The sequence below is a fragment of the Hyla sarda genome, chromosome 1, assembly GCF_029499605.1.
Source record: "Hyla sarda isolate aHylSar1 chromosome 1, aHylSar1.hap1, whole genome shotgun sequence".
NCBI classification, from domain to species: domain Eukaryota; kingdom Metazoa; phylum Chordata; class Amphibia; order Anura; family Hylidae; genus Hyla; species Hyla sarda.
The window spans coordinates 252,384,450-252,398,598 of record NC_079189.1 but is presented as its reverse complement, the minus strand read 5'-3'; the positions used below and the strand labels follow the sequence as shown (position 1 = coordinate 252,398,598).

General features: G+C 42.7%; 1 protein-coding gene across 5 annotated transcripts in view; it reads left to right on the top strand.

Moving 5' to 3' along the window:
- LOC130367859 (excitatory amino acid transporter 1-like) overlaps positions 1 to 14,149 on the top strand; it is a 338,220-nt gene that overhangs the window by 138,091 nt on the left and 185,980 nt on the right. Inside the window, exon 1 of one of the 5 annotated variants that reach the window (XM_056570792.1) lies at positions 8,968 to 9,033. The exons of the other annotated variants lie outside the window; for them this stretch is intronic. The gene's annotated coding sequence lies outside the window, so the exon portion shown is untranslated. Of the gene's footprint in view, positions 1 to 8,967; positions 9,034 to 14,149 lie in introns of those variants that run through there. 5 annotated transcript variants of the gene reach the window in all.

The window sequence follows — 14,149 nt, the reverse complement described above, 5'->3', positions numbered from 1 at the left end:
CAGTTAGGAAATCGTGTCACAGCATAGCCTCAAACAGTAAGTGGGAAAGGATCATTGTAAATATTTTCCATGGATCAACCCCCTAAGGATCCCTGATAGCTTGCTCAGTTAAATTAGGCTTAAGCTAGTGCTGTATACAACTCACAAGCCCAAGAGAAAACTCAGAAACCAGGTTACCATCCCAAGTATAGTGCAAGAACAAGCTGGGCTACACCTACAGGGTAACACACACAATAGGGTAATCACATTATGGCTAAACGCCAAGAGATTCCATATGGTAGATGAAAGAAAATTCCCAAAGGAATATAACTCATAATACATATAAACGTTTCTTCAAAAAATATATTTTCCTTTTATTCTTCATTAAAGATGTCTTATAAGACAGGTAAAGTTGTTAAAGCATTGCTAGCAGAAGCTTAAACATTAGCTGTTAATACCAGGTCATAGCACAATGTTTCAGGGGCGGACCCCCTTAATCATAAGCACAAAATCAACAGATTTTTTACAAAGTAATTTTGTTATCAAAGTAAAGGGATTTTTTACATAGTAGTAAGATAATCTACTTACTTAAATTTCCTTGCAGCAGAGGATACATCGGAAAAACATTGAGAAACTTAAAAATGCAATTGTCTGAACATAGAGCCATTGGCTTTACCAGGAGTAAATTGGCTTTACCAGGGGTGGATTGCGTCAGGTGACACCCCCAAGCAGGGTGACATCACGAATTTGGAAAAAAAAATCATCCCCCTTTTATATATAAGGGGGCACATGTGAAAATAAGAGGGCATTTTGAAAATGAGGGGCACAGGGGGCATATGTGTATATATATATATATATATATATATATATTGTGATGACTCGCTCTTGCAGACAGGTGCGGTTGCAGTATAGAGGCACGGAAACAGGACTTTTCAAATCAAAGCTCAGTGTTTTATTCACACTTGGCAAACAGTCTTAAATGCAAAACAAAGAAAAAGTAACAAAAGTACACATGTGTTCCTTAGGTGTTTGTTCACACCTGAGTCCATGCCATACAGTATCAAGCAAGTCTTTTCCGAGCCTCCAGGCACCTGCTCACCAGCTTCCACACTCCACAAGGAATATCTCAAAACGCAGCTCTCTGGCAGTGTGAGCTGCAACATGCAAATCCCACTTAGCTGGTGGAGCAGCCTGCCTTTAAGTCCAACAAAAGGCGGCCTGGATTGTGGGGAATGGTCCCCACCCAACACTTGACCCGTCCCAGTAAGAGCCGTCTCGGATTGGCTTTCCAGCCATACTACAGCTCTGTGTCAGTCTGCATCGCAGCACAGGCACTGTACAATTATCAGCTCTTACTTCACCAAGGCCAGGAGCCTTGGTGACACATACCGACTATCGACCACAATGCCTTCACCTTCTCACAATACATATGGTTCTGTAAATAGAAAAATTAAAAATAAGAGTTATGCCTCTTAAAAGTCGAAAGAAAAAACAGAAATGCAAAAATGAAAATTACCTGTATCCTTAATGGAGTAAAAGGAGTACAGTAATAGAAAAGCTATTGACGCATTGATTAAAGATTACATATCATTTTTATCATAAAGTGCATTAAGCAAAAACAAAACCCCTTAAAGTTGCTAAATTGCATTGGGTTTTTTACACCACCCCCCCCCCCCCATTTTTTTTTTTTTGCTTCACCATACATTTTATGAAAAAATGGAGGTTGTCATTGTGAAGTACAACTGGCCCTGCAGAAAACAAGCCCTTTTATGGCTCAGTGCATGGAAAATAAAAGAGTTATTTCTCTTAAGGACCCAGCCAATTTTCAGTGTAGGACCCGGCCATTTTTTGCACATCTGACCACTGTCAATTTAAACATTAATAACTCTGGGATGCTTTTACCTTTCATTCTGATTCCGAGATTGTTTTTTTTGTGACATATTCTACTTTATATTAGTGGTAAAATTATGTCGATACTTGCATCCTTTCTTGGTGAAAAATTCCAAAATTTGATGAAAAAATTTAAAATGTAGCATTTTTTTTTACTTTGAAGCTCTCTGCTTATAAGGAAAATGGATATTCCAAATAAATTATATATTGATTCACATATACAATATGTCTACTTTATGTTGCCATCATAAAGTTGACATGTTTTTACTTTTGGAAGACATCAGAGGGCTTCAAAGTATAGCAACAATTTTCAAATTTTTCACTAAATTTTCAAAATCGAAATTTTTCAGGGACCAGTTCATTTTTGAAGGGCCTTCTTATTAGAAATACCCCAATAAATGACCCCATTATAAAAACTGCACCCCTCAAAGTATTCAAAAGGTTTGTTAACCCTTTAGGTGTTTCACAGGAATAGCAGCAAATTGAAGGAGAAAATCCAAAATCTTAATTTTTTACACTGGCATACTATTTTGGAAACTACACACCTCAAGGAAGGTAACAAATGGTACAGATGTTTTACGACTTTTCGTTAAAGTTGGATTTTTTTTCACTAAAATGCTAGTTTTCCCCCAAATTTAAAATTTTTACAAGGGGTAATAGGAGAAAATGCCCCCCAAAATTTTTAACCCCATCTCTTCTGAGTATGGAAATACCCCATGTGTGGACGTCGAGTGCTCTGCTGGTGCACTACAATGCTCAGAAGAGAAGGAGTCACATTTGGCTTTTGGAAAGCAAATTTTGCTGAAATGATTTTTGATGGGCATTTCACATTTAGGAAGCACCTATGGTGCCAGAACAGTAAAAAAAAAAAACACATGGCATACTAATTTGGAAACTACACCCCTCAAGGAATGTAACTAGGGGTACAGTGAGCCTTAACACCCCACAGGTGTTTGACGACTTTTCGTTAACGTTGGATGTGTAAATGATTTATTTTTTCACTAAAATGTTGGTTTTCCCCCAAATTTTACATTTTTACAAGGGGTAATAGGAGAAAATGCCCCACAAAATTTGTAACCCCATCTCTTCTGAGTATGGAAATACCCCATGGATGGACGTCAAGTGCACTGCGGGCGCACTACAATGCTCAGAAGAGAAGGAGTCAGATTTGCAAATTTTGCGGAAATGGGGGGACATGTCGCATTTAGGAAGCCCCTATGGTGCCAGAACAGCAAAAAAAACACATGGCATACTATTTTGGAAACTACACCCCTCAAGGCACGTAACAATGGGTACAGTGAGCCTTAACACCCCACAGGTGTTTGATAAATGTTCATTAAGTGGGATGTGAAAAGGAAAACTTAGATTTTTTTTACACTAAAATGCTGAGGTTACCCCAAATTTTTCATTTTCACAAGTGGTAAAAGGAGAAAATGTCACTGTAAATTTGTAATACATTTTTTGGAGTAAGGACATACCTCATCTGGGTGTAAACAGCGTGCACACCGGTCTATGAGGTGCAGGAGCACAGTCAGGGCCTTGAGCTTCTGCATTGCTGCCTATGGAGCCAGAAAAGTGTGACCCCCCCCCCCTCAAGGGGCGTTACATGGGGTACACTAAATAACTAAAATGGAGTACAGTGGGACGTAAAATCCTAAAAGAAGGTTATGTTCCCAGAATGATGACTCAGAGCATAGCCAAAACAAAAAAATATGCCCACCCCAAACCCTATGCTCTGAAGCATCATTCTGGGAATGTGATGTGTGTGGCCGTCCCTAACCTGTTGCCTCAAATGCCTAACCTGTTGCACTGCGCATTTGATGCAACAAAAAAAGTCCCCGATGATAGTGACTTAGTGACCCATGACCAATTTTTTTGAAAAAATACCCCCAGAGGTCTTATCAGGGTTTTTTTTTTTTTTTTATAAAATAATTTTTGGGTCAATTTAGTGGTTTTATGGGGTTAACATTTGGAATGTACTCTGGACTTGGTACATTGGGGTCAAATTATGTAAAATTGAAATGAAGAGGGAAAATTTAGTACTCCATGGAAGTGTGATACTCCCATAAGCAATCCTCAATGCAGAGGCCCGGATGATCGGGGCAAGTGTCACATTGAGTGGTGGTGTCCTTTCAAATCCCCCTCTTGTAACACACTCTGCATCTTTTCTGGGTTCGTCCCTTCTTTCCAGTGTAGGGGACTTCACCTGGAAAGTGTTGGCCTGGGACGATCCTGGTACCTATATTTCCAGTTCCTTGGGAAGTCCGGCCTGCTCTTTCCCGGTCAGCAAAGATCAGTATCTTTAGGACTTCTTCTTGGAACTGAAGGTATGTCCCTTTGTTGCCAGCGTACTGGTACAGTACAAAAGAGTTGTACATGGCAACCTGCACCATGTAGACCGCAACTTTTTTGTACCATATCCGTGTTTTCCACATGCCAATGTAAGGCTTGAGGACTTGATCAGAGAGATCAACTCCCCCCATATACCGATTGTAGTCCAGAATACAATCGGGCTTTAGGACCGGTGTTGTGGTACCTCGCACAGGGACAGGTGAGCTGCCGTTACCATGAATTGTGGTCAGCATAAGGACATCCCTTATCCTTATACTTAACCAGCAACAGGTTTTCATGGGTAAGGGCACGGGACTCACCCTTGGGAATAGGTGTCTTAACAAAATTTAGAGGGAGGCCTCTCTGGTTTTTCTGCACGGTCCCACAAGCGGACGTGGATCTGGCAGCAAGAGATGTGAACAGAGGGATGCTGGTATAAAAGTTGTCCACGTACACGTGGTAACCCTTATCCAGCAATGGGTGCACAAGGTCCCAAACGATTTTCCCGATAACACGCAGAGTGGGGGAACATTCTGGGGTTCAATACGGGAATCTCGCCCCTCATATAGTCTAAACTTGTAAGTGTACCCAGAGGTACTCTCACAAAGTTTGTAGAGCTTCACGCCATACCCCACCCGCTTCGAGGGAATATACTGGTGGAATAAAAACACTATACACAGACCAGTATACTATACAGGATCTGTATACAATATAAGTGATTATATACAGGACCATATGGCGGTAGATATCAGCTTTACACAGGATGTGTACACCATATAAGCGATTACAGTTACATTTTGGGACTCACAATTACGTCTTTTCTGATCAGCGGCGTCCTCTTTCCTTTTCTTTTCCGTCTGGATAAGACCGCCATGTGGATCTCTTAACATCTGCAGGAAAAACATGTCAGACTCTGCATATATTCAGTGCCCTACCCTCCTCTACACAATCTTTCCATCTATAGGCCCACAAACTGTAATAATGCCCACCTTGGTGTCCTGCACAGTAAATGGGCAGGTAGGTAGGTAGCCAGGTAAATGGGTAACTAGGTAGGTAGATCAGGAAGCCAGATATGTAGGTAGGTGACAAGTTAGGTAGGTAGGGGGCTAGCTAGGTAGTTAGGCAGCCATGTATGAAGGCCAGGTATGTACATAATTAGGTAGCTGGGTATGTAGGTAAGTGGTTAGGCATCCAGGTATAAAGTTAGGTAGCCCCCCTTACCTGTAGGTATAGGCAGCAGAGTTAAACCCCCTTCCCAATAGGTATAGGAACAGAGTTATCCCCCCTTTCTCCTTAGGTATAGGCAGCAGTGTCCCCCCACCCCCATTCCCCGTAGGTATAGGCAGAGTTAAAACCCCCCTCCCCCCGTTTCCCATAGGTATAGGCAGAGTTAAACCCTTTTTTTTCCCATAGGTATAGGCAGATTCCCCCCCCCCCCCTTCTTCCCCATTGGTAAAGGCAGAGTTACCTTCCCCTCCCCTCTTTCCCATAGGTATAAGCAGGTACACCCCCCTCTTTCCCATAGGTATAAGCAGAGCTACACCCCCCCTCTTTCCCATTGGTATATGCAGTTACACCCCCCCCCCTCATTCCGATAGGTATATGCAGTTACACCCCCCCCTCTCTTTCCCATAGGTATATGCAATTACACCCCCCCTCTTTCCCATAGGTATATGCAGTTACACCCCCCCTTTCCCATAGGTATACGCAGTTACACCCCCCTCTTTCCCATAGGTATATGCAGTTACACCCCCCCTCTTTCCCATAGGTATATGCAGTTACACCCCCCCCTCATTCCCATAGGTATATGCAGTTACACCCCCCCTTTCTTTCCCATAGGTATATGCAGTTACACCCCCCCTCTTTCCCATAGGTATATGCAGTTACACCCCCCCTTTCCCATAGGTATATGCAGTTACACCCCCCTCTTTACCATAGGTATATGCAGTTACACCCCCCTTTCCCATAGGTATATGCAGTTACACCCCCCTCTTTCCCATAGGTATATGCAGTTACACCCCCCTCTTTCCCATAGGTATATGCAGTTACACCCCCCCTTTCCCATAGGTATATGCAGTTACACCCCCCCTTTCCCATAGGTATATGCAGTTACATCCCCCCCTCTTTCCCATAGGTATATGCAGTTACACCCCCCCCTCTTTCCCATAGGTATATGCAGTTACACCCCCCTCTTTCCCATAGGTATATGCAGTTACACTCCCCCTCTTTCCCATAGGTATATGCAGTTAAACCCCCCCTCTTTCTCATAGGTATATGCAGTTACACCCCCCTCTTTCCCATAGGTATATGCAGTTACACCCCCCCCTTTCCCATAGGTATATGCAGTTACATCCCCCCCTCTTTCCCATAGATATATGCAGTTAGACCCCCCCTTTCCCATAGGTATATGCAGTTACACCCCCCCTTTCCCATAGGTATATGCAGTTACACCCCCCCTTTCCCATAGGTGTATATGCAGTTACACCCCCCTCTTTCCCACATGTATATGCAGCTACACCCCCCCCTCTTCCCCATAGGTATATGCAGAGTAACCCCTCCCCTTCCCCATAGGTATATGTAGAGTAACCCCTCCCCTTCCCCATAGGTATATGTAGAGAAACCCCTCCCCCATAGGTATATGTAGAGTAACCCCACTCCTCTTCCCCATAGGTATATGTAGAGTAACCCCCCCCTCCCCATAGGTATATGTAGAGTAACCCCCCCTCCCCTTCCCTTCTCCATAGGTATATGTAGAGTAAACCCCCCCCATTCCCCATAGATATATGTAGAGTAACCCCCCCTCCCCCATAGGTATATGTAGAGTAACCCCCCCCCCTCCCCTTCCCTATAGGTATATGTAGAGTAACTCCCCCCCCTCCCCCATAGGTATATGTAGAGTAAACCCCCCCCCCCTTCCCCATAGGTGTATGCAGAGTTGATAAAAAAAATAAAAAAAGGATGCTCACCTGATGTCCCACGCAGCGATCTCCTCAGCTGCAGGGCCCGCGTCTTCTCCCCTCCACAGTACAGGCGCCGATGAGTGATGTCATCGGCGCCTTTACTGCGTGCTGCGTGGGGGCGGAGGTCACGTCTCCTCTGTGTAAGCTGCAGATGCGGCTCACACAGAGGGGACGCCTTCTCCTGTATGTGTGTGTATCGCGCATACAGGAGAATGTAGCGCTGTCTGCTGGGTAGTGTTGCTCGCGAATATTCGCAATTCGAATATTATTCGCGAATATCGCATATTCGCGAATTCGCGAATTTCGCGAATATAGCGCTATATATTCGTAATTACGAATATTCGTTTTTATTTTTTTTATTTTTATTTTTTTATTCACAGTACACATCACAGTGATCATCCCTCTCTGCTTCCAGCTTGTGTGGTGTAAAGAAGGCTGTAATACTACTGTGTGAGACCAGCTTGCGAAAATTCGCATATGCTAATTTTCGCATATGCGAATTTACGCACATGCTAATTTCGTATATGCTAATATTCACATATGTTAATTTTCGCACACGCGAATATTCGCATATGCGAAAATAAATCGCGAATATAACGAATGTGCGAATATATGACGAATATTCGTCCATATATTCGCGAATATTCGCGAATTCGAATATGGCCTATGCCGCTCAACACTACTGCTGGGGATCTGGGACAAGTGTCCCGGATCCTCAGTAGTGGTGGCGGCGGCGGGTCAGTCTGCCCCTGGCACCCCCCTTGTGAGCGGCACCCGGGGCGGGCCGCCCCACCCACCCGCCCCCCCCCCCCCCCCTTAATACGCCACTGGGCGGACAAGGGGACATATATGTCTCTGCTCTATGGGGGATTCTTCTCTTCTGAGGCGGCTACGATCTTGGCAGAGGGGGGGTCCACGGCTCCTTCTCGCAGCTCTGACTGAACTGCGAGAAGATGCTGTTAACCCCTCCCCTGCCGGCTGCTATTGGCTGGACGATCCAATAGCAGCGCTCCTGGGGAGTGATGAAATCGCCACCTCCCCATAGATACAGAGGGTGATTGGGGGTGTATCCTACACCCCCGATCACCATGTATCTCCGGATCAGTGGGTCAATTGCACGGGTTGCCTACTGAATTATTTCAGCATGCATCCCGGTCCGATCGCCGCCTGGAGCGCGGCGGGGACCGGAATTCCCCATGACGTTTGGGACATCATGGATCCTTAAGACCCATGGTGCCGTGACATAGCGGTACGTCATGGGTCCTATAGGGATTAAGAGATGAGGAGGAAAAATGAAAACGGACAAATTAAAAAAATTTCCTCAAGTGTCCTTAAAGGGTTAAACAGCACGGATCAGCTGTAAAACAGAGCCCACACCATATTCACTAATGTCTCCAAGGGGTTAATGAACTTTGCATAGTTTTAGAATAGCAAAACTCAGAACAATGTCATGTAGCCTGCGCGAATATATAACATAAGGTGTGGGGTGAAAAGAAAATTGTGCAGCTGTCAACATCACAGATGAATGACACCAGCACAACCTGTTCAGTGTATTTGTCTTGTGAAAAATAGAGGAAAGAGTGTATCAGTTCCATGAAGTGTAAGCTAGCTCTCCATAATGTGAAGTCTAAGCTTCTACATTGTCATCTCTTTGCAGGGGCGCAGTGACCTCAGAAATGTGTTACACATTGTGCTAATGACTGCAAGGAAACACTCAAGATAACACACACACACTAATATGCTAAGTAGTTAAGATACATTTGGCGGTAAAAGGGTTACTTCCCACCCACAGTCACATTCCTCCACCCTTTTACTTCCAGCTATACAAGTTCTCGTCTTTCTCTCAATCCATATGGTGTGTTCTGCTTACATTGTAAGTATACTGCTATGTTTATCCATGTTATGGCATTTTCTGTATGAAATTCTTTACACTGAAGACTGTGCTTTATGTCATGCTGGAAATGGATATCCGGTATTTTTTTGTCTAAAGATAATGCATACCGTAGCCACAGCTGTTTGCCTCTTTAACACTTTCACTAATAGGCACAGATCACTGTATTACTCAACGCAGCTTATGATCATATATAAGGGGAACACAAATGTTGTATGACTGTAGAAGTGTCTTTAAGTTCATTGACCAGCTAAGCATGGAGTGGCAAAATTTAGGATACTGGTCTAGTAGTAGGAACAAACATATGATCTTATCTTGATATGGAGGAGCACATGCTATGTAAGAGAGAATTCACTAGAGGGCAGCCTGGGCCTAAAACATAGATAAAAAGTCTTGTCACATACAATATATGCCAATCTATCAATCAGAAGATCAAAGAAGTGCAGCCATTGCTGAACATGGTTTTATTACTATCCAGAAAAAGTACCGTATTTATCGGCATATAACACGCACTTGCGTATAACACGCACCCCCATTTTAACAGGGAAATTTAAGTTAAAAAAAATAAAATGTAAAATAAATGACTTGGACTAAATGCCACATCATCCCCCCAACTTCGTTTTCTTCTGCACCTCAGTTTGGTCCTGTCCCCTCCAGTGCCACATAATTCCTTCCCTTTTATCAGTCCCTGTGCCACATTTACCCCTCTCATCGCCACCCCCCATGTATCATCATCCACCCATGTCTCATCATTTCCCCCTGTCATAGACCACCGCTAGCCATACAGACATTAAGCATTTAGTGCCTCCCCCACCATCATTTCCCCCTGTCTCATCATAGTTACATAGTTACATAGTTAGTACGGTCGAAAAAAGACATATGTCCATCCCTCACCCTGTCTCATTATGTCCCCATCATTCCCCCCTCATCATTTCCTCCTGTCTCATCATCCCCCACCCTGTCTCATCATGTCCCCCATCATTCCCCCTTCATCATTTCCCTCTGTCTCATCATCCCCGCACCCTGTCTCATCATGTCCCATCATTCCCCCCTCATCATCCCCCCACCCTGTCTCATCATCCCCCCCAACCTGTCTCATCATCCCCCCATCATTCCCCCCCCCCCATCATCATTTCCCCCTGTCTCATCATCCCCCCATCATGTTCCTTCTATGCCAGTGGTCTTCAACCTGCGGACCTCCAGATGTTGCAAAACTACAACTCCCAGCATGCCCGGACAGCTAACGGCTGTCCGGGCATGCTGGGAGTTGTAGTTTTGCAACATCTGGAGGTCCGCAGGTTGAAGACCACTGTATATGCTATTCTTCCACTTTCCTTACCTGGCTGCGCTTCGGCTGTCTTGCGTGCTGCGGTCAGTGAAGCAGATGAGTGATGTCCACTCCCGGCTCCTCTGCGCTGCATCAGGGATGTCACTTTTCGGCGGCGTCTACAGGAAATGAAAAGTGACGCCACTGATGCCGCGCAGAGAAGCCGGCAGAGGACGTCACTCATCTGCTTCACTGACCGCGGCCCGCAAGACCCCTCGCCTGATCTGACCTGCTGAAGCGCAGCCAGTTAAGGAAAATAAACAAAACTATGAAAATCAGGGAAAAGGGGAATGATGAGGGAGGGGGGAGGTAAGAAAAATGAAAAGTAAAACTGTCACTTGTTTTCTCCCGCACTATCCACAGGTACTGGTGGATAGTGCGGGAGACGCTGATTAAAAGGTAGGGTACATCCGGACAAGGTAGGGCTCATTTTAATCAGCGTCTCCCGCACTATCCACCAGTACCTGTGGATAGTGCGGGAGAAAACAAGTGACAGTTTTCCAGAGCGGGGAGGAGACGCCGCTGGTGACTGATTTAAAGTGGCCGCGGCCGTGCTGCTAATACTTAACAAGCAGCCGCTGCTGCGGCCACTTTAAATCAGTGACCAGAAGACTTATCTGCAAATAACATGCAGGCAGGCTTTTTGCCTTAAATGTAAGTTTTAAAAGTGCGTGTTATACGCCGATAAATATGGTATCCTTGGAGTTGGCATATACAGTGGGGCAAAAAAGTATTTAGTCAGCCACCAATTGTGCAAGTTCTCTCATTTAAAAAGATGAGAGGCCTGTAATTTTCATCATAGGTATACCTCAATTATGAGAGACATAATGAGAAAAAAATGTCTTCACACCAAGCTGCTTGCCTATTGCAGATTCAGTCTTACCAGCCTGGTGCAGGTCTACAATTTTGTTTCTGGTGTCCTTCAACAGCTATTTGGTATTGGCCATAGTGGAGTTTGGAGTGTGACTGTTTGAGGTTGTGGACAGGTGTCTTTTATACTGATAACAAGTTCAAACAGGTGCCATTAATACAGGTAACGAGTGGAGGACAGAGGAGACTCTTAAAGAAAAAGTTACAGGTCTGTGAGAGTCACAAATTTTGCATGTTTGTAGGTGACCAAATACTTATTTTCCACTTTAATTTGCAAATAAATTCTTTAACCCCTGTACGTCCTAGTGCGGAGGTACTTAGTGCACCAGGACATACATTTACGTATGACCGCGAGCATCGGAGCGGTGTTCGCGTCATACACTGCAGGTCCCGGCTGCTATCAGCAGCTGGGGACCCACCAGCAATGGCCACCATTATCCCCTCAGATTCCGTGATCAATACAGATCACGGCATCTGTGGCAATGCGCATGTTAAAATTGATGCCGCAGGGATCCAATCATATGTAATGGCGGCCGGAGGTCCTCTCACCTGCCTCTAGCTGTCTCCTTGGGTCTTCTGCTCTGGTCTGAGATTGAGCTGATCAGAGTAGAAGATAGCCGATAATACTGATCAGTGCATAGCACTGAACAGTATTAGAAATCAATTGATTGGTATTTATAGTGAAAAAGTGAAAAATCACCTCCCCCAATAAAAACGAAAATTGTCCCTTTTTCCCATTTTACCCCCAAAAAGAGTAATTTTTTTTTATAAACATATTTGGTATTGCCACGTGTGTAAATGGCCGAACTATCAAAATATAATGTTAATGATCCAGTACGGTGAATGGCGTAAACGTAAAGAAATTGAAAAAGTACAAAAATGCAGCTTTTTTGTCACATTTATTCCAAAATGTTATATAAAAAGTGATCAAAAAGTTTTATATATGCAAATGTGGTATCAATAAAAAGTACAGATGACTGTGCAAAAAATGAGCCCTCATTCCACCCCATATATGGAAAAATGAAAAAGTTATAGGTGGTCAAAATAGGGCGATTTTATATTACTGATTTTGTACAAAAAGTTTGAGATTTTTTTAAGCGGTACAAAAATAGAAAAGTATCTAGCTATGGGTATCATTTTAATCGTATTTACCCACAGAAAAAAGAGCATATGTCATTTTTACCGTAAAGTGTACAGTGTGAAAACGAACCCTCCAAAATGTGCAAAATTCTGGTTTTCCTTTAAAATTACCTCCCTAAAAAAAAAAATTCTTTGGGTTTGCCATACGTTTTTTTGGTAAAATGAGAGGTTTCATTACAAAGTACAATTGGTCACGCAAAAAAACAAGCCCTTATATGGGTCTGTAGATGGATATATGAGTTATGAATTTTTTGAAGGCGAGGAGGAAAAAAACGAAAATGCAAAAATGAAATTGGCCTGGTCCTTAAGGTTAAAATGGGCTTGGTCCTTAAGGCGTTAAAAATCAGACAATTTGATATTATGGATTTTTAATTTTCTCCTTCTGTCTCTCATAGTTGAGGTATACCTATGATGAAAATTACAGGCCTCTCATCTTTTTAAGTGGGAGAACTTGCACAATTGGGGGATGACGAAATACTTTTTTGCCACACTGTATGTTGGCATTATCTATAAATTGAATTCTCTTTGTAAATCTGCATAATAATGTAGGGACACAGGAACACTGCATGTGTCCCTGAATAGACCAGCACATTTGTAGTTCAGGAGTCAGAGTTGGACAAAGCCCTTTTGGAGCTTAAAATATATAAGAAATTACACTTATTCAGGGATTTTTATATAATTTGTGTCTTAAAGAAAATTGGTGTAACATATCTACGCACAGTTTTATTGGCTGCAAAGATCCAATAACCCAACAAACAAGCGATTGCCCATCTGTTGGCTGATCGCATGCTTGACTTAGCTAAGAATGCATGTTTTCTGAATTAGTTGAGGCGGAGAAAGCTGCAAGCAGGTAGCTCTAATAGTAGCTTATATACCCAAAAACAAAAGGATCCGGCATGTTAAAATCCATTTTAACATAGATTAACAGACAATTCTGTAGAAATAAGCAGGTTTAGCTGACTTTAATCTATATATGAGCAGTATCTGCACCAGAATGTGTGTGCTAAGTTATGTTAGGATACTTCAAATAACTAATCTTACTAAAAGTGATAAGTGAATGAGTTGGCTTAGCTAAAACACAGAGACACTCGATGTTCCTTTCACTGTAGACTTTGGGAGAACTATGGACTTTTACATTGGTTTTGTCATAATTTGTCACATTTAATACAGACTTCTCTTATTTTTTCTATGTTTCAAATATATAATTTTTGCTTATTGTAAAAAGAACTATAGTTAATTGAATAACCACTGTGTTGCCTGAAAATTAAAAAATATAAATCCAAGCTAATCATAAGATAGACAGATATCACAACGTTTGACAGTTGTAATTCATTTAGTACGTAAGTTTATGCTGTATTTATATCAATAAAAAATATTAATAAATCTGACAACTGTTTGAAATGCATTTAATATTATAGGCAGATCTGATGTTGACTTTTCAGCTACAAAAAATCCAGGCCATTTCAGTGTTTTTTTTTTTTTTTTTTTTTTTTTTTATAAATTCTCACATACCCAGGTACCCATAATTTTTTGTTTTTGTTTGCTACTATTTTAACTGAATAGAATGAGTGTTAATCCAGTTGAAAGTGTTTATTGGGTGATAGCAGATCAATTATTGGACCTTGTCCAAGGGACTAAAACAGTAGCACAATCTACTTGTCCCTCATGACATTCCACTTGTCCTTGTACACAAAATAATTTTTGGGGGCGTCCGTTTCTACGAAGTGCACTTTTTCAGTAAAAAGGACACTTTATTCTGTA